This window comes from Lucilia cuprina, chromosome 4, assembly GCF_022045245.1.
Source record: "Lucilia cuprina isolate Lc7/37 chromosome 4, ASM2204524v1, whole genome shotgun sequence".
Classification (NCBI taxonomy): domain Eukaryota; kingdom Metazoa; phylum Arthropoda; class Insecta; order Diptera; family Calliphoridae; genus Lucilia; species Lucilia cuprina.
In genome coordinates, this window is record NC_060952.1 from 84010707 (window position 1) to 84030528 (window position 19822).

The following is a 19822-nucleotide window of genomic DNA, read 5'->3' on the forward strand; positions in this document are numbered from 1 at the left end:
TCTAAATATTTTACCAAATGAGAACTTCTACAGTACATCTGCTTCCGATAAGGAACTTATTTTATCATTACTATCTGAACAACTTTCACAACTAAATTTCTCGATTTTAATATCGAAGTCGTTACAATTATACAGTTATACCGCTTGTTAACCAAAACAATTTCGCATATTTTGTGTTGTGTTTTTTCTCTATAAAACAAAAAGCAATGACATCATTAAGACTTAAGCCAATATACAGTTCAATTTACGCTTAAATGAATTGACACCTCAAGACTGGCGCAAAACCTCAGTGGGGTTTAAAATGATTGAATGTAAATAAAACTACACACTCCCAGCCACACACCTCATCTACACCATTTCCAATTAATGATATCTTAAGAAAATTTTTAGAAAATTTTTTTTTAATATTATTAGATACTTCTACAAAAAAGGCTGGAATATTCTAAAGTTCAAACTAAAAAAGTTTCGAAAATACAATTGGAAATGTTGTTATGTTGATTAGTTACTTTGTGCAGTGATTTATATTTACAACAATCAGTTTTACCTATAGACCAATTTAAAATGACACATTCCTTTGGTACATGTTGATGGCAAAAACAAACTTAAACATACATACTTTTTTTAAGGCATTCAAAATCCCACTGTGGTTTAAGTTCAACTCTATACCAAATGTCGTTTATGTCGCTGTTGCAACATCTATCTTAAACAAAAGTAAAATAACAAACAAACTGTTGTAACAAGAAATGTATGAAAAAATAAGTAAGAAACTTTATACATATACGACTATCTGATACCCTATACCCTGTTTATTTAAATAAATCTCGAAATATTATTCACCGATCTACAAGAGTAAGGCTCTTTTCGTGACTTTAAGGGACAAACATATTGACAGATGGATAGTACAGCAAGTTAGGCTTACTGAAACTAATTGCGATTCCGAGTGGAAGTCGAATGAATTGCTATACGCGAACACTTGCAGTGCTCACATAAAGGCAAGTTAGTTTTTGAAACTAATTATAATTCCGAATGAATGTCGATTGAAACTTTACGTAAACACCTGCTGTGTGGGCCTTATTTTACGGTGGACTCTTTCAACCACTGGATGAGCTTCTGTGACGACTCAGCACCGTTCCATTGTGTATCTTACACACAGTTGGCAGTACATGAGCTATCTAATCTCTAAACATTGCTGACCCGTTGTTTTACTTTCGAGTTGTAAAAACATTACTTTCGTTTACAACCATGCAGATAGGATGGCTTCTGTTGAGTCTGCAACATCACCTATACCCGTATCCGGTAGTTCGAAGTACGAATCCATTAAATATGCCGAAAACTTTATTATGAAAACTTTATTATGGTATGAACAGAGTTTGCTCTGTACATACCTGGACAAGGAAGGAAAATTCAATGGTATCACTTGTATAAGACACTTTTCATCAATCCCCATTTAAAATTGAGTAGTTGTTATTCTCTAATAAGAGAACACCATATGACAGACTCACTCTAGGGTTAGACGACAATGAAGGGAAATATAAAAACTCTTTGATCCGCTATCACGCATCCCCGCGCAGTTCTCAATCTATCATAAGAGAACAACATACGACTCACTTTAGGGTTACGGACGAATAAAAATCGTATCATATACATTTAACACTAACTCATTTCCAACGCTTGGACCCACAGTTGTCACTCCTGTATGGGGTATCTGTTATCATTCATCAATAACTCCGAACTTATTCTGAAATATAGATTACACTGTGCATCACACATACCACAGCCACTACGTGGATCCTGAAGGAACATCAACCAACTAACCAGCCAGGACATAGTTCGCGGGCCAACTGACCATCCGTTGTACCAGATTATGTGATTCTCTGGTTCGTCCTCATGTCAAATCATTCCAAGAAAAGTACAAGGAGTGAATTGACATCAGCAATTTATAGTCTAGAGTTACTGGTAGCAACTCTTTACCATAGTATTGCTATACACCAAAATGAGGGTCTTTCATCAAGGACACATGCCCCGGGGTAAATCTACAAGAGTATATATGTATGTACATATACTCACAAGTATCCCTCTAGCACCATTCGTGACTTTAATAGACAAACTTTTATACAGACGTACAGCACAGCTACTTAGTATTAGAAACTTATAAGGATCCAAAAATCGCATTACTGACAAAATATCAACCATTTGACTGTGCGATAATGAAGCAATCAGTAGCGCGGCTCTTTTTCTTTTAGTAAAATTACCTTCGCTAAAAGGTAGGGTATATAAACTAAATAATTGACTAAACTTAAACTAATAGTAAAAAGTGTATGTTGTGTTGCTGACAGTACATACTTTACTTGAATGGTAACATGCTAAAATCATTGTATTCAGATGTCGGAAATAAATATGTTGTTTGTTGCATCTTTACCAAGAGACCATCTTTGCACTGAACACAAAAAAAAACATCGTAACAAATAAACAAATACAACATATTGTTCATTTATTTGAAAATAGTCATAACTCCAAAAAAGTTAATTTTAAAAGTAAACCCAGATTAATATAATTCTTATCTCATTTACAAATATGAAATAAAATAAAAGTTTTATTAAGACAAATACTGGGTGGAGTTTAGTTTAAAAAAAGAGAATTTTCAGTTATCCTAGTTCTTAAGTAAATAGTTAGAGTTCTTTTCTATATCATGTTCATAGAGTTTCAACAATAACATATAAAAGACAAACAATAAAGTTCACAGTCCACAATTCATACAATTTGTCTGTGTTTCATTTAGATTACCAACGACAAAGAATGCATGATACCCACCCAACAAAAAATACAGTTGTAATGTAATTGAAAATGTTATCACTATTTCCCAATCCTGCCAAATTCTAAGCAATACAATCTTCCATTATAATATCACTAAAACAGCAATACATCAATAGATGTGGATCCTCTACTATCTCAGATAAGCCCCACCTCCTCTATTCGTCTGATTATCCTCAAAATAGACTTTGAATATTAAAGTGCAAAAATTTTTATTGTAAAAAACATTATCTTAATTATTATCTAAAAAAATATTGTTTGCTGGGTTTAAATACAAACACCAGCATAATATCCATAATGTCGTTGTGATTTGAAAAGATGCATACAACATTTTATGTTGAAAGAGACAAAAAAAAAACAAAAATTCTTAAGGAAATTTTAAAAGAACTAACGATTAACTGATCGGATAAGAAGGGAAATATAACCAGAAGTAAGATTTTAAATATTAGAAAATAACTAGTGATAAATTTCGTTAAAAACCTATTAGATCTGAGAATAATGACCCCGTTGTAACACAAACCAGAATCTTAATATAGAATTACGTTAAGGCGTTTTTATATGAGATGTTGAATGAATTTTTGAGAGATTATGGAAGGTAATCGATATTGAATTTATTATACAGACAAAAAGGTTTAGAACAGTTTTTTTGATGAAATGGGATCAATTTGTGATCCAAAAAAAGATGATAATTTTACGTTTTCGATATAAAGCGCAGAAAAATATCCATGTGATTTACGTGAATATCTAATTTGAAGGATTAATCTCACAGGGAGACTTTAAATGGCCCACCACTTGCTCTCGTGTGACATTGATGAAGAACATAGAGGTGGCAAACTTTTGTACACGACTGTACCGAACTATATACAAGCACTTTGCTAAAATAATCGATCTATCTAATATCTTTCGTAACATGATCACGTTTAAGAATACCAGATTGCATAACACTAATCCCATTACATACCCAAACAAGGAAGAGACAATTACCATAGTCAGATTAATAAAAATGGCTTCCCAAAGATCCTAACAGAACACCTGCTGTTAAACATTACATGCGACAGAGATCTACAGAAATATCGCCGACATGGAGAAGCGCCCACATTCTTTACTAATCCACTCAAGCATATTCATTAACCTTTTAAGAGCCGTACAATCACATCTCACGGCATTATTGATCTGGCAACAGTACCTTAAAACATATTTGGTAGCATTAAATATATAACCAATAAATCATGATCCCTCTCGATGTCAAGCCGGTATGATGTAAAAATTTCCAAAGGCAAATGACCTCTTCTCAACAGGAAGAGGTAAACCTCAACGATAAATTGCGCAGCTTGTCGCAATATGTATCCTCTTGAGATTATAGCAGCATCGAGAACTTTTCTCAATAAAAAAGACATACTCGCTCAGTAGCGAAGTCTTTCCCAAAATTTCAGCCAATTTAGATTAGTTCCATTTCCAGCATTAATCTGAAAATTTCCCATCATTATATACTGAGACTCTACGACGCGAATGGTAAGTTTTATCTAGAAGTTTCATTTGTTAAGACGACAATAGCACCGGAGAGAGAATCCAAACATATGTATAAAGCTTATGTATATATGAGTACTTAAACAAAACATTCTCTCCTCCGATTTTGGGTTCAAATCACAGCCACTACGTGGATCCCAAAAGAACCTCAACCAATAACCAGCCAGGACAAGCCTTGCAGGCAAATGGCTCACGTAGTAACAGATTATGTTCCTCTGGTACGACTCCCTGCTTAAATCATTTCAAGGAAATACCAAGGATTCAGTTATATCTGTTGAGTTTACGGAGAGAGAATCCAGATATATATATAGCTTACGCATATATCAGTATTTGCATTCTAGCATTCTCTCCTTCCATTCAGCCACTACGTGGATCTCAAGAGAACCTCAACCAATAAGAAGCCAGGACAAATATAGCGGGCAGCTGACCCCTAAGTAACCAAGAACGCATTTCACACCACTAATATAAGGTTCGGGTAGAACAGTAGTTTTGATAGCACCTTTATAGACCTCATTAAGATAACATGACCTGTAGGGAGATATACAGCAGAGTGTTAAGAGTATTCGGTTATGGCTAACAATGTCTCAAAGTAAACGAAAATTTCTGTTTCCATTAAGTGATTGGTTTCTGGTATTTGATGACGTCTCTTATAACCGACTAAGAATGATAATTTCGATATAAAATTAAATTTTTTTAGTACAATATTTAATAACCTCATGCATTCTATTCACTTTCTATTTATAATTACTATTACTTTCTTTCTCTACTATTTCATAGATTTTTTTCCTATTTCTTTTGTCATCAAATGTGTTATATATTTACTATTATTGTCTTTTGAAAAACCTTGACTTTTCTTTGCAAACAGTCACCAATTGCTCTTGTTTTTCAATTTTTCTATTTAAGTTTCCATAAATTGTATTCAAGACATTACTTCCGTTACTTTTTATAATGCCTTATAAACCCATATTAAATTACCATTTAGTGAAAAATATTCATGTTTTTTGTCTTTGTATTAGCTATTTAATCCATCATTAAGAGCTATATGGGCATAATTGGCAACACTGGTTATTTATAGCTCTAAACTTGTATGTAAATAACTTAAATTGTCTGCTGAGCACACGCGAATAGATGTCCCATCATTATGAGACTATTTTCCTCTTACTTCAGCCCCCATACTACACTAACTACTGTTTTGTGTTTAAATCCTCAGCGGCCAACGCTTGCCTACTAAATCATTTTTGATTTAGTTAGTGTGTTTAAACATTGCCTCTTCTGTTTCTTGCTTCTTTCTCAGTCTGCTCATTGTCTCATTCTTCTATTTTTTTTTTATTTATTATATGTGTATTTTTTTCTTGCTGCCGATTCTTTTAGATTGTTGTGTGGCAACATATTCATTTTTTTCTACAGTTTTTGCGGCATTCTCAGTAATTTTTTTTGTTGCAAGTACAAGTTTACCCAGCAATTCTAAAGTCCTTAACGGGTTTAATATTTTTGTTATAGAATATCTCTTACATCTAGCATATAAATAAGGATTGTAAACATCACAAATCTTTTAAAAATAACACTTTTGAAATGCGTAGTTTTTAGACTAGTACCAACTAGTGATACAAAACTAAGCTAATTATTTGCATAATAATTACAAAAATCACATCATTGTCACCCAAAATTACGGGGTATATTTAAGTATGTGAGTTTGTTTTATTTTTTGTCACTAAGTCTGTCTGACATTGCAACTTGACCATATAAATTGTTAAGTGTACGTATGGTACTGCTAATAAGTACTCTGTGTAGAATGCACGTCTGTCCGTCTGTCTGAATGAAAAATTTTATTAAATGTCTACCAGACATTTTAAATTTTGTGTATGCGTGCCAATGGTTTAGAAATACATACATATATACATAATAAAATAAACTGCAAAAAAGAACAAAAGCGCGACAATGTAAATGAAGGTCTTAAATTAAAATTTTACTTTTAAAATGAACTCAAGCTATAAACACTTTCCTGGAAGTTTATCCCTGCAGTTGTAAATGCTATTATTGGCAAGAGCTCTCTAACGATTTCCCAATAGACTAGAATATAGAATCGACTATAGACTAGATTCCACTAGATTAAATACTAGACTATAGATCATACGTTAGACTAGACTATAGATCACACTTTAGACTAGACTATATACTAAACTATAGACTAGACTATAGACTAGACTATAGACTAGACTACAGACTAAACTATAGACTAGACTATAGACTAGACTATAGACTAGACTATGGAATAGACTATAGACTAGACTATAGACTAGACTATAGACTAGTCTATAGACTAGACTATAGACTAGACTATAGACTAGACTATAGACTAGACTATAGACTAGACTATAGACTAGACTATAGACTAGACTATAGACTAGACTATAGACTAGACTATAGACTAGACTATAGACTAGACTGTAGACTAGACTATAGACTAGACTATAGACTAGACTATAGACTAGACTATAGACTAGACTATAGACTAGACTATAGACTAGACTATAGACTAGACTATAGACTAGACTATAGACTAGACTATAGACTAGACTATAGACTAGACTATAGACTAGACTATAGACTAGACTATAGACTAGACTATAGACTAGACTATAGACTAGACTATAGACTAGACTATAGACTAGACTATAGACTAGACTATAGACTAGACTATAGACTAGACTATAGACTAGACTATAGACTAGACTATAGACTAGACTATAGACTAGACTATAGACTAGACTATAGACTAGACTATAGACTAGACTATAGACTAGACTATAGACTAGACTATAGACTAGACTATAGACTAGACTATAGACTAGACTATAGACTAGACTATAGACTAGACTATAGACTAGACTATAGACTAGACTATAGACTAGACTATAGACTAGACTATAGACTAGACTATAGACTAGACTATAGACTAGACTATAGACTAGACTATAGACTAGACTATAGACTAGACTATAGACTAGACTATAGACTAGACTATAGACTAGACTATAGACTAGACTATAGACTAGACTATAGACTAGACTATAGACTAGACTATAGACTAGACTATAGACTAGACTATAGACTAGACTATAGACTAGACTATAGACTAGACTATAGACTAGACTATAGACTAGACTATAGACTAGACTATAGACTAGACTATAGACTAGACTATAGACTAGACTATAGACTAGACTATAGACTAGACTATAGACTAGACTATAGACTAGACTATAGACTAGACTATAGACTAGACTATAGACTAGACTATAGACTAAGACTATAGACTAGACTATAGACTAGACTATAGACTAGACTATAGACTAGACTATAGACTAGACTATAGACTAGACTATAGACTAGACTATAGACTAGACTATAGACTAGACTATAGACTAGACTATAGACTAGACTATAGACTAGACTATAGACTAGACTATAGACTAGATTATAGACTAGACTATAGACTAGACTATAGACTAGACTATAGACTAGACTATAGACTAGACTATAGACTAGACTATAGACTACACTATAGACTAGACTATAGACTAGACTATAGACTAGACTATAGACTAGACTATAGACTAGACTATAGACTAGACTATAGACTAGACTATAGACTAGACTATAGACTAGACTATAGACTAGACTATAGACTAGACTATAGACTAGACTATAGACTAGACTATAGACTAGACTATAGACTAGACTATAGACTAGACTATAGACTAGACTATAGACTAGACTATAGACTAGACTATAGACTAGACTATAGACTAGACTATAGACTAGACTATAGACTAGACTATAGACTAGACTATAGACTAGACTATAGACTAGACTATAGACTAGACTATAGACTAGACTATAGACTAGACTATAGACTAGACTATAGACTAGACTATAGACTAGACTATAGACTAGACTATAGACTAGACTATAGACTAGACTATAGCCTAGACTATAGACTAGACTATAGACTAGACTATAGACTAGACTATAGACTACACAATAGACTAGACTATAGACTAGACTATAGACTAGACTATAGACTAGACTATAGACTAGACTATAGACTAGACTATAGACTAGACTATAGACTAGACTATAGACTAGACTATAGACTAGACTATAGACTAGACTATAGACTAGACTATAGACTAGACTATAGACTAGACTATAGACTAGACTATAGACTAGACTATAGACTAGACTATAGACTAGACTATAGACTAGACTATAGACTAGACTATAGACTAGACTATAGACTAGACTATAGACTAGACTATAGACTAGACTATAGACTAGACTATAGACTAGACTATAGACTAGACTATAGACTAGACTATAGACTAGACTATAGACTAGACTATAGGCTAGACTATAGACTAGACTATAGACTAGACTATAGGCTAGACTATAGACTAGACTATAGACTAGACTATAGACTAGACTAGACTATAGACTATAGACTATAGACTATAGACTATAGACTATAGACTATAGACTATAGACTATAGACTATAGACTAGACTAGACTATAGACTATAGACTAGACTAGACTAGACTATAGACTAGACTATAGACTAGACTATAGACTAGACTAGACTATAGACTAGACTATAGACTAGACTATAGACTAGACTATAGACTAGACTATAGACTAGACTATAGACTAGACTTGACTATCGGCAAGACTACAGACTTGACAAGACTATAAACTATACCATAATATACTAGACAAAAATGTAGACTACTTTATAGACTATACTATATATTAAACTATTGTCTATATAGTTTAGTCTATAGACGACTTAAATAAAAACGACTACACCACTGGTCTTGTCTTTAGACAACTACACTTTAGACTACTAGACGAATTACTTATATATGACTTGTCTATAGACTAGACTGTAAACCGGATTATTGTCTAGATTATAATAATGTAGTCTATGGATACCAGTAAGCTATTGAATTAAGAATACAAAAAGTATACATTTTCAATTTCAAAACTAATGGGTTCTCCACTTAAATTATTATTCACAATAATAATTAGGAATATGTTTGGTTTCTACTTCAACGCAGTTAATGTTAGGTATATTTTAATAAACTCCGCCTGTCTTCAAGAACGTACTGCATTTGATCAGACAAGATTTTAAAAACCTTAATAATTAAAGGAGGTATAATAAGTAATTAATACGAATATAAAATTTGAGAACTTATGAGATAAATCTTGTTGAAGTTATGAAAATTAAGTACAAGACTACATGTGTTTTAAGCTGTTAAACAAAATGATGTTGTTAAGTGCAACTTTTAGGTGAAAACATGAAATATTTATACTAAAGTTTACATTTTATAATAACGGCAATATAATTTATCTAAATTTCCTTAGGTTAAAACACTTAAAAAAAAGTTAAGCTTAAATATTTATTGACCTTAAATTTATTTAATTAAATCACTGAAAATACTTATGAAAAATCACATAAAATTACTTACAAGCCTTAAAGCAGACTAACTAATTTGTCATTAAAAATTTAAAATTTTCATATAAAACTTTGAATTTGACTACTTTTGACATAAATTCAATGAAGTCATTGAATCATTAAATTAATTTAATTATGCTTTTAAGTACATATTTCTTAAATTCAATATTTTTATTCCTCTCCTTGAAGTGAGCACTTTTATCTACTAGTTCATATATTAGGTCCACGCACCTGTCAGTGAACTTATTATACTGTCGTCTTTGCATGTCTTTATGAGCGTTTGTGTTTGTTTATATAAAGAGGCGAATAAGCATGTACGAATCTTTCAAAATTTTTTAATTTTGAGTTGGGTCTCTTGAAATGAATTAGTTAAATTTTGACACATGTGTTTAACCAACTGTAACATGAATATTTATACAACATTATTATCTTTATATTTTTTTCTTTTTAATTTTGGAAGAGTGAAGCTTAGAAATTATCATGGATTAAAATTAGATTAGTACATTGCCAAAAATCGTTGCTAATTTCCAGTGTATTTTCAACTGCAGGACAGATAACATATTTTATATAGTTTAGACTAAGACTAGGCTATAGACTCGACCATAGGACAGACTAAAGACTAGACTATAGATTAAACGATAGACTAGACTATAGACTTGACTATCGACCAGACTATAGACTAGACTATAGCTTATAATATAGACTAGACTATAGACTAGACTATAGAATAGACTATAGACTAGACTATAGACTAGACTATAGACTAGACTATAGACTAGACTATAGACTAGACTATAGACTAGACTATAGACTAGACTATAGACTAGACTATAGACTAGACTATAGACTAGACTATAGACTAGACTATAGACTAGACTATAGACTAGACTGTAGACTAGACTATAGACTAGACTATAGACTAGACTATAGACTAGACGATAAAATATAGGAAACCAGACATAAAATAATCTTTGAAAATTTATACTCTTACATTTTTCAACTTTTTTTATTTATAAGTAATTAAACATGTCAATTTTGTATAAATTACTCTACTAATAGAAAATTACTTATAAATATTTCCTTTGTAGTTACATTAATTATTTATTATATATTTTTAATTGAAAAATATAAGATAATGTTTTCATAATCTCCATTCAAAGTTATTAAAAAGTTTTAAAGATAATAATCTTTTAAATTAAAATAATAAAAATTGAATATTAATAGTGTTAATGTTTAACTTTAGATAATTTTATTTAATTATTGATTTATTGACATATATGAAATTTAAAACATTGGGCAAGGATTAATGGTTTTCAATAGAAATCTCAAATTTAAACAGTTTAAAAAAAATACTTTAACGTTATTCATGGATTAAGATAAAACAATATTTCCTAATAGATTTTGTATAAATTTCCTGCAATATTTGTTTGACTCAACAAATTTCACTTTATACTATGAATTATTGAATTTGCCAATGTTAGTTAGTAGCAAGTTTTGTGTATGTAGTCACATATATGAGAAATCTATTAACCAAACCAACGGATATGCTTAATAAATTTTTTCCATCAAAATTATAGATACAACACAAAAATTTTGTAAATCATAAAGTTTGGTATGAGCTGAGTTGTCGTCGCCTTGTTTGTGTTGTTGGTGTTATAAAATAGAAAATCTTTTTGGTGAAAAAAAATCGCATAGAAATTTTATAATGGTGTTGTTATTTGTGGGTTTGGTGTTAATAGCTTTTGAAAATTGTTTGTACATTTTTTTCTACACGTTTGCAAATATTTACACAAATTGCTCATCGTAAGTGTTTAAAAGAATGAATTCATTAAGACACATGGTTATTGTTTCATATGAACTAAGTCTGTGTATAGTTTAATGCAATTTATGGGTAATTTTTTATAATTTTTGAATTATAAAACACGTTTGAGTATGCCTCCAGTTCCTGTGAGATTACTCGGTATTTCAATTCGAAAAGAAAAACTTTCAAAATATTTTGTATTTAGCATTCTAATTCTTATATTTCAGATTTTGAATAGTTACATAGAATACAGTTACAATTACTCCTCTGGTAATCATACCAATTCAACAAAATAACGTCCAAGTTGCACAGGAAGTTAGTATTTAGTTCCTGAATGTCAGTTTAAAATGTAATTGTTTCGCAGAGAAGGAAAATTCCAAAATTTTTGAAATTTTATATAAATTTAATATTTTAAATATGTTCAATATATTGACCACTACAAACTAATCCGCACCTTAAAAAATTACCCATCTTTTTAAGTCAAAAAGGATTCAAGGATATTTCGAATACCTTTTTCTAAAGTGTAGCCCACCAAAGAGTTTGGCATTTTTCGAAACAAATAGTAGTTTGACTAGGCAAAGTCTTTACTGTAAGGTGGATGAGGTAAAACTTCTTAACTATTTTCACCTAAATACTTTTAAGTGCCCGTTTTCACCAAAAAGGAAACTTTTTTAGGACACTTTTGATTTTGCGTGAGTTAGAGAAGAAAATATGATTCAAATATTATTATGAAATGTTAGTTAGTACTTCGATGTATCGAATTTCATAGCTATACTCACATTTTTAAGCCAGTAATTGTGTTAATGACAATTCCAGAAGAGGGGTTGGGTCAATTATGGACCAATTGTAACAAAATTAGGTAGAGATACCTAAGACATATTTTTGTCAAATTTCATCGCTATACTGGCATTCGGTATGGGTCATGTGGGGATCCACGAAGGGGGTTAAATGAAAATTCTCTCCTCAAACCGAAAAATGTTCATACAAAATATAAAAAGAGGAAAAAAGGAAAAATTGAAAAAAAACAAAGTTTCCCCCTAAACACTTAAGATGGATAGGCGGCTGATGGGGGCTATACGAAAACATGAACCGATATTGCCCATTTCCAATACTAAAGTTTAGACTATATACTAGACTGTAGGCTAGACTATGGACTAAACTACAGACTAGACTATAGGCTAGACTATAGACTAGACTATAGACTAGACTATAGATTAGACTATATACTAAACTATAGACTAGACTATAGACTAGACTATAGACTAGACTATAGACTAGACTATAGACTAGACTATAGACTAGACTATAGACTAGACTATAGACTAGACTATAGACTAGACTATAGACTAGAGTATAGACTAGACTATAGACTAGACTATAGACTAGACTATAGACTAGACTAGACTATGGACTAGACTATAGACTTGACTGTAGACTAGACTATATTTATAATTATGTATATTAAAAATTAAGCATTGTTCTCATATTTTAAACTTTTTTTATCAATTCTTGCTGTTTCATTCAAATCGGGTTTCCATGGAATGGTGTGGTTTCAAAACAACATAATACATATGATAGTGTTGCTACAAACTACATAATCGTATTTAAAAAGCTATCGGCTTTAATTCATTCCCTGCTTTTGGATAAATCATTGTGCTAGCACATGTTTTAAAATTTCCTGCATGATTAGCTTTCAGCGATTATGCCAGCTCTTGTTGGAAGACCTTATTAAAGGTCTTCAAAGGTTTTCGCTTTGTGAACTTCTATGAGCACAAATATTGGAATAAATCTTAAATATATAGAGAATTTTCGAAAATACTTTCTGTTTGCAATAATTGTTCAAATAATCTATATTTAAATATATTATAAGCCATTGCCTTATTTCCGTCTTTGCCTGAAGAATACGCTCCTTTTATGTACTGCCTCTTTCGTACAACTTCATTTATATGCATATTTTCTATCTATATTTAAATATTTGCATATTTAAGAGTTTTTAATGGTCATGCTATTCTATATGTACATATTGTTCCTACATCTTGTAATTGTTCATCATCATATTCAGCCCTCCTTCGTTGTTTACATACAATTTTTTTTTCAATTTTTATTTATTTCTTTATCGTTGCTGTTCTTTTAGCTTGTTTCTGGTCAATTTACAAATATTTGCATTTAGCTATTTAACACCTTTGACAGAGATTGTAGAATGTATGAGACAATGTGTTTTTTTGTTGATACTCTTGTAAATTGCAATTTGTAATTCATTTCAATTACAAAAAGGAAGACACATGAACTCAGTCGTTTTCATCATGTTAGTTAATTTTTTGTTAATTCTAAAGAGATTTTTACTTTAGAAGGACATTTCTATAACACTATATGTGACATCATGGGGAAGATCAATAAATTATTAGTTAAAGTCCTTTATTTTAAAGTATTACAAACGGCTACGTAAACAAGATACATTTTTTTGTTTAAATTACATATAAAGTATACGCCACCATTATACATTTTATTAAAAACAAATCTTTCCGTTAAAAAGAACTTTATTTGTTAAACTTTTTAATATATTTAAATTTAAAATAATTATTTAAAACTTATTTTTAAATATTTCATTTCTTTACTTTTTCCCAATACTAATAAAATAAAATTTCAAAATAATCTTAACTAAATTACTAAGAATTGCAGAGCAGTCATTCTCATTTTACAATATGAAACTTTTATTATTTACTCTAGACTGTGGCATCGTAAAATTTTTGGTTACTTGCTTTTTGCAGTTAAACTACTGGAATAGTGTCCATAATATTCAATGTTTTTTTATGGTCGTCCCCAAAACTAGGGAAAATACGCACGCACTTGTACTATTTACTAAGAATATTTACCAAATGTTCACTAAAGTTGTAAACTTGCTCAGAATTACAAGTAAATATTGTTCGTTCATTGCAGTTTAGCTATTAACTCTTAAATGTTCAGCTTAAATGTAAGCACTGGCTGAGATTATACCAAAAAGTTTTGAAAGGAGTCTTACTTGTCATTTGTCAATATCTCAGGCCAAAGATTAGTCTATAAAACAACCCATAGACTAGTCAGTTGGTTAGTTAGTAAACTATTAAATAGGACAATGAATAAAATAGTTAATATACTATTAGGTAGACTGTTATATAGACTAGTCAACAGAACTAGTCAACAGACTAGTCAATAGACCAGTCAATAGACTAGTCAATAGACTAGTGAGCAGACTAGTCAACAAATTTGTCAACAGACAAGTGTACAAACTAGTAAACATACTCGATAGCAGAATATTCAACAGATTAGTCAATAGTAAACTAGTAAAAAGGACAATAAACTAGTCAACAGACATGTCAACAGAACTAGTTTACAGGCTAGTCAACAGAGTAGTTAATAGACTAGTCAACAGACTAGCCAACAGACTAGTCAACAAACTTGTGTACAAACTAGTCAAAAGACAAGTCAACAGATTAGATAACAGAATATTCAACAGATTATTCAATAGAATAGACAACATACTAGTCAATGAACTAGTCCGCAGACTGGTCAATGGACTAGTCCAAAGACTAGCCAATAAACTAGTCAATGAACTAGTCCAAAGAATAGTATATACCCCAGACGATAAAATAGTCAGTAAGCTATTCCATAGCTAGTCAATACATCAGTCAATGGACTACTTAATAGACAAGTCAGCGGACAAATTAGTACATAGACTAGATCATATACTATTCAGTAGATTAGTTCATATACTAGATAGTATAACAGTTAATAGAATAATCAATATATTAGTCCATAAACTCCATAATCAACTAGTTAATATACTATTCAATAAACTAGTCAAGTTAATAGAGTAATCACTAGACTAGTCCATAGAATTAATAGAGTCATCAGTGGACTAGTCAATAAACAAGTTAACAGGCTAGTCAACAGACTAGTCAATAGAATAGTTAACAGAATAGTTAATAGACTATTCAACAGACAAGTCAATAAATTAGTCAATAGACTAGTCAGTAAACTACTTAATGAACTTGTTCATAGACTAGTCAATAATCTAGCTAATGGACTTGTTCATAGACTAGTCAATAAACTAGTCAACAGACTAGTCAATAAACTAGTCAAGGGACTACTCCATAGACGAGCCAATGATCCAGTCTATAAAATAGTCAGTAAGCTATTCCATAGTAGTCATTACAAAAGTCAATACACAAATTCGAAGAGTACTTAATAGACTAGTCAGTCGACTCATCATCTAGCATCGACTAGACCATGATCAATAAACCAGTCGTTATACTATTAAATATACTAGTATATAAACTAATTTATATCTTAATAAATAGACAAGTTAATAGAGCTATCACTAGATTACTCTATAAAACAGTCTAGTCTATTAGTAGACTTATCAGCAGACAAGACTGGTTATGTCGTAATCAAGCATTAATCCAAGTTCATATTTAACATGATCAACCGACCTAAACCTGCAGGGTCTTTCAAAGTGTTATCGCAAATTAAATGTGCAAAATTGTGAGTGTTTTAATCTTTATTTGCAGTTCAAACATTTATCTACGCACACACACACATATTACCAAAATAGTTGCCCTTCTTATATGGAAAGTATTTATGCTGCATGTAATACTTATATCTTATCACTACTCCTAGATTATCATCATCACCATCTCTATTATTATGGACTGACTAACTGAGCAGCCATTGCTACTCTAAAGTTTTACTTAGAAAAGAAGTTTATAAGGCACAATGTTTTTCCCTTGTGTTCGGTCATAAACATTTGCTTGATTATGCCGTTAGCACTAATCTTTATGCATATTGGGTAACACATTCATATCTGCTTATTTTCTAAATATCTGTATATAAAGTGGATTTTTGTTTATTTCTTTGTGTTAAGTACTTAATATTTGATTATAAGATATGAGATACGATTTTATGTGTATGTTGATATCATGTACTAAAATCTTTATTATCCCTACTATACAAGTAAACCAAAACAAACATATACATACATACATATATACATAAGTGTTGGGGCAGCATTGTATGTTTTGTAATTTTTGGCATGAGTAAATATTTTTTAATTTTCATAGGCAGATGCATTCTATATTTTAGTTGTGGGCATATATGACAATATTCTTGTCAATTTTTCACGAACTTTTTCTATAGAAAACTTATCAGAATCTGATAAGAAAAGTTATCAAAATCTGATGAACTTTTCCTATAGAAAAGTTATCAAAATCTGATGAACTTTTCCTATAGAAAAGTTATCAGAAACTGATGAACTTTTCCTATAGAAAAGTTATCAGAAACTGATGAACTTTTCCTATAGAAAAGTTATCAGAATCTGATGAACTTTTCCTATAGAAAAGTTATTAGAATCTGATGAACTTTTCCTATAGAAAAGTTATTAGAATCTAATGAACTTTTCCTATAGAAAAGTTATTAGAATCTGATGAACTTTTCCTATAGAAAAGTTATCAGAATCTGTTGAACTTTTCCTATAGAAAAGTTATCAGAATCTGTTGAACTTTTCCTATAGAAAAAATATCAGATTCTGATGAACTTTTCCTATAGAAAAGTTATCAAAATCTGATGAACTTTTACTATAGAAAAGTTATCAGAATCTGATGAACTTTTCCTATAAAAAAGTTATCAAAATCTGATGAATTATTCCTATAGAAAAGTTATCAGAATCTGATGAACTTTTCCTATAGAAAAGTTATCACAATCTGATGAACTTTTCCTATAGATAAGTTATCACAATTTGATGAACTTTTCCTATAGAGAAGTTATCAGAAAGATGAACTTTTCCTATAGAAAAGTTATCAGAATCTGATGAACTTTTCCTAGTTATCAGAATCTGATGAACTTTTCCTATAGAAAAGTTATTAGAATCTGATGAACTTTTCCTATAGAAAAGTTATAAGAATCTGAGGAACTTTTTCTATAGAAAAGTTAACAGAAACTGATGAACTTTTCCTATAAAAAACTGTTCAGAATCCGATGAACTTTTTCTTTAGAAAAGTTATTAAAATTTGAAGAGTTTTTCCTACAAAAAATATATCAGAATTTAAAGAACTTTAACTACAAAAAGGTAGTCATGAGAAAAATTGCTTTTAAATTATAACTTCACTCTATAAGTATCCTCTAGCATTATTTAATATGATGATTTTCAGAAAGAATTCATTAGGAATTTCTCATGACACATAATAACTTTGAATAACTTTAGAGAAAACTATACTCCAAATTATACAAATGTAAAAAAATTCTTTACAAGATAATTATGTGAAAGTTCCTAATGGCAGTTAAGTAATCTCTCAAAATATTAAGTAAACGGGGATGAAATAATTCAACAATTAACAGCTATCAACACATCCATGGAATGCATAGTGTTTTTCTGTAAAGAATTCTTACTTTATGCCACCACTGATTTACAATTCCTCCTATTAAGTATAATAATGTGTTTAATAATAAATTAACCAAAGGTTTCTTTAAAACTTGTTTTCATTTAATTTTAGCATAATAATACAATCATAAATAAGATTATTCACAACATTTTTACAATTCAATCCTCAATAAAGATTTTGCCAAAGAAAAAAAATTAACAAATTCTGTACAATTTAATGAAAATATTTAAAAAGAAAATATGTTTAAAACACGCAAACATTTATTTACAAATCTATAAGAGAAAAAATGTAAAAGTTTACTAATTATACTTAATGTTTATGAAAAAAAATATATATTAATAAAATAATAATAAAATCTTTTTGTTCTCCACTTCACTGATACATGCCCCACCAACAACATACATACACAGTTCTTTTAGCCAATTAATTCATACATTTACTACAACAGAGAAATACTCACTCCATCCTTTTAGTTATTATAGACTTACCACAAATATTTAAAATTTTATTGTTTTTTATTTTTTAATATTTCGTAGAAATTTTTGTTATAAAGTGGCAGCAAATTGCCAAACGCAACATACACTACTCACTCATAAGATTGCACAAATATGTTGCAAATGTTGAATGTGAATGTGAAATAAAAATAATGTTTATTTTTCTTTTTTTGTTTTCGCTGAAACAAACAAACGAACATGCCAATTAAAGTAGAGTCATAAAATGTTGTGGAAATAAATGTTTATTAAAATAAATTTTATGGTTGAATAATAATAATACTACTACATCCTACCAACCACTCATAAGCAATTTCTTTTGCTTTAAAAGAAAAATAATATACAAAATATTTGCTAAAATTATAAAAACAAAATGATATTGAGTGGTTTATTTTGCACAAAAGCTACATACATATGTATGTATATATATTTGACTATTAATTAAAGAAACATTTGCTTTATATATAAAATGCATAATATTTTTAAATAATAAATTGTTGACAAATTTATGCAAAAATTAAAAAAATATATATATACACACTATTTTTAAGCCAATAAATGTTAACGAAACATATGTATGAGATTAAAATGAAACGTTGAAAGAACAGTGGTGGGCAAAATTGAATTTCAAGTACAGAACTGATAAACTTTTCCCAATGAAACGTTAACAGAATAGAATTGTTAACATATATAATAGTTAATAGAATTTGAAAAACTTTTTCTATAGCAAAGTTTTCAGAATCTAATTAAAATTACCAACTTTTCCTAAGAAGAGCTATCAGATTCTCCTATCCTATCAGAATCCGATGAACCTTTTCTACATAATAGTTATCAGAGTCTGATAAACTTTTCCTATACAAAAGTTATCAGAATTTGATGAACTTTTTCTATACAAAAGTTATCAGAATCTGATGAACTTTTTCTATACAAAAGTTATCCGAATCTAATGAACGTTTTATATACAAAAGTTATCAGATTCTAATGAACGTTTTCTATACAAAAGTTATCAGAATCTGATGAACTTTTTCTATAGAAAAGTTATCAGAATCTGATGATCTTTTTCTATAGAAAAGTTATCAGAAGCTGATGAACTTTTTCTATAGAAAAGTTATCAGAATCTGATGAACTTTTTCTATAGAAAAGTTATCAGAATCTGATGAACTTTTTCTATAGAAAAGTTATCAGAATCTGATGAACTTTTTCTATAGAAAAGTTATCAGAATCTGATGAACTTTTTCTATAGAAAAGTTATCAGAATCTGAT

General features: G+C 30.1%; 1 protein-coding gene across 1 annotated transcript in view; it reads left to right on the forward strand.

Moving 5' to 3' along the window:
- Positions 1-19822, forward strand: part of LOC111675675 (protein doublesex) — a gene marked incomplete in the record, with an annotated part of 192383 nt that overhangs the window by 131351 nt on the left and 41210 nt on the right.